We start from the raw sequence: 3,230 nt of genomic DNA, 5'->3' as shown, positions 1-3,230 counted from the left end.
AAATACACAATGGGAATTATGTAAGGGATGTGGGTAATCCCCAGTGGAAAGAATGCTGTACCACGAGTGTCAATCTAATGAGGTATAGAATTATAACATACCATCCAAGTTATAGGCTGAAACAAGGTAGAAGGCAGCAGTAACATAGATATTTTCCTTGAGATAGTTCATTGTCTAGCTAATTTATTTTAAGTCAGCTCTTCAGAAAGCTCAATAAATTATTATTGGAGGCCAGCAGTAGTGGCTCATGCCTGTAATCCCAGCATTTTGGGAGGCTGAGGTGGGCAGATCACTTGAAATCAGGAGTTCAAGACCAGCCTGACCAATATGGTGAAACCTCATCTCTCCCCAAAATACAAAAAATTAGCTAGGCATGGTGGCATGCACCTGTAATCCAGCTACTCAAGAGGCTGAGACAGACGAATCGCTTAAACCTGGGAGGTGGAGGTTTCAGTTTGCTGAGATCCTGCCAGTGCCCTCCAGTGTGATTGACACAGTGAGACTTTATCTCAGGAAAAAAAAATATATATATATATATATAATTTGATTAAATTTGATATTTGATTTTGAGGTCTGCTTTTAAAAATCAGTTTGCTGAATGAATATCTGATTTGGTGAATAGATATCTTGGGCTATTACATCTTTGAACATTTATATATTCATCTTTGAGGAAATTAGAGAAAAATATATATTTATTCTTGTAGTGGCAGTGGAGGCTTGAAAATGAAATACAAATAATTAAGCCCAAGGAGGAAAAACTAGATGTAGTAAAGAGAGTGACAATATAAACAAGCAAGAATATGGACAAAAATGTTGGATGTATTATACCACAAAAGCAATTTAAACAATTAAGAAGTGGTAAAACTCCTGCCTTCTGTATCGGCTGAATTGTTTACAAAATCATTTTAGTGGAAATTTTTTACTTTAGTGCTCTTTCTTAGTTTTTCTTTTCTTTCTTTCTTTTTCTTTCTTTCTTTCTCTTTCTTTCTTTTCTTTGTCACCTTCCTCCCTCCCTCCTTCCCTCTTTTTCCCTCCCTTCCTTTTTTTCTCTTTCTCTCTCACTCCCCCTCCCTCCCTGTCTTGCTCCTTCCTTCCTTCCTTCCTTCCTTCCTTCCTTCCTTCCTTCCTTCCTTCCTATATAAATGTTCTAATTAATTTGCTTGTGGCTACCCAATATCTAAATCCATTCTAATTTTTAAAAATTTTTCATGAATATATGTAGGAGGTGGAGCACATCTAAGCCAAAAATCTGGGGCTGTAAATTTCTTCAATTTAAATAAACCAATTGATAAATTATTAAATGGATAAAGATTACCATTAAACTTAGGAATATCAATTAACAGTCAATTTGGGGTCTTCTCTGCAAATATCTTTGTAGATTTTAAAATTTTACCTCCTGTTAGACAAGTTAGCCTGCCACAATTTTATAGATGCTAGAAGAAGACACAAGACTTGCGGATCAGAGTCAAAGGACAGTTTATCACTCACATCAATAGGGCAGCTTACTGCTCACAGGAATAGCAGCAGCCAGACTACTAAATATTTTTGTATTCATTTCCTGAGTCCCATTTCTACATGGCTATATAAAGAAAGCCAGATGACTCATGCACATTTAGTGAGACGCATGACAAAATATGGGCCTTAGAAATCTGAATGTTCTGTGGGCAATTAGCATACTTGGCATAGGCTCTAGAGGTAGGCACTATCTAACTCTCTTTTTAAAGATAATTATCAATACAAGCATGCTTTAAAAGATTGTCCAGAGCAAAGAACAGTCAATGACTTGCTTACAAGACCTATGAAAACTTGATAGAACCGTGGTAAATTTATTGTATTTATTCCAACACCAGTAGAGCATAAATCATTCAAGTCTACCAGTTTAAGCATGCAGACTTCAGAATAGTACACTTAGGATATAAGGGAAAAAAATCTTACCTGGAATATTTTATTATTTATATATTAATGCTACTGTTCTTAAATAGAAAAAAGTTATCTAACATAAAGAATGCCAAATATGAATCTTGTTTGTACAGCCGTTATTATGATGAAAAGTTGTTTGTAAACTGGTATGAACACAAAGTTTTATACCTCTGTACTAAGATGATTACAGATACACTTTACCATTGTTTTAAGGATGTTAAAGCTAAAGACAGTAACAGTGAAAGGGCAATCCAGCTTTACTTTCAAAGATTAATCAGGGGCTACATTATGTCTCGTGACTCTGAGAGTTCTTTGTTTTGCATGGCTTTGCTTTAAATGAACATGTTCACTGATGTTAAATGCTAGGCTTATAACAAGCAAACATACTCATTGAAAATTATAAAGTTTGTTTTTTTTCTATATTTATTGGACGTCCTGTTTCATAATATATCCATTTGTTTTAAATACATATAAAGAATTATTTCTTAAATGTATGGTTTTTTTTGTTTACTGTGATAATGCTACTTCTATGAAATTAGCAACTCAATACAATTTCTGCTTTTCTACATTTTCATGAATGATACTGACAATGGCATTATTACTAGATACACAAGTGGGTCTGAAAATACAAAATCTGACCTTTATCGTTAATGTGATCAGCATGGGCTGCCATCCTTCATGGCATGACAGAACAGCTGTTTTGATAACTGACTACAATCAATCATTTGCACTTGCCTGATTCCGCAGAGCTGAATTGCTTTGAAGCCCTTCTCACTGAGAAAACTGATTTTACTCTGGGAATTGGTGAGTAATGTTTGTCTTACTCTATACGCCTTTTGAGGGAATCTGATAAAAAGGTAACCAAAGCAGAATGGCAATGTATGTGTAAGCAAAATTTAAAAAAAACATAGCTTTAAAACTCAGTTGTGAACCAAAATTAAGTTTAATGAGTTGGGTGTCAGAAATGTAGAATGAATATCTTAGGCAGTGGGGTTAAAAACAGAAAATCTAATGTCATTTGACATGTCTGTCAGGTGCCATCTTGGTCTTATTAAACTCATAATATAACTGAATATCAACAAAAATCAATGTTTTCTAAGACCTAAAATTAAAGCAAAGGTAACAAGATTAAATTTAAAAAATGCCACTTGATATGGTTTGTTTCTGTGTCCCCACCCAAATCTCATCTGGAATTGTAATCCCCACGTTTCAAGGGAGGGACCTGTAATCTTCATGTGTCAAGAGAGGGAGGTGATTAGATCATGGAGGTGATTAATTTCCCCATGCTATTCTCTTGATAGTGAGTGAGT

This window comes from Callithrix jacchus, chromosome 1 (assembly GCF_049354715.1).
Source record: "Callithrix jacchus isolate 240 chromosome 1, calJac240_pri, whole genome shotgun sequence".
NCBI lineage: Eukaryota > Metazoa > Chordata > Mammalia > Primates > Cebidae > Callithrix > Callithrix jacchus.
Note: the sequence above shows the minus strand (reverse complement) of the source record.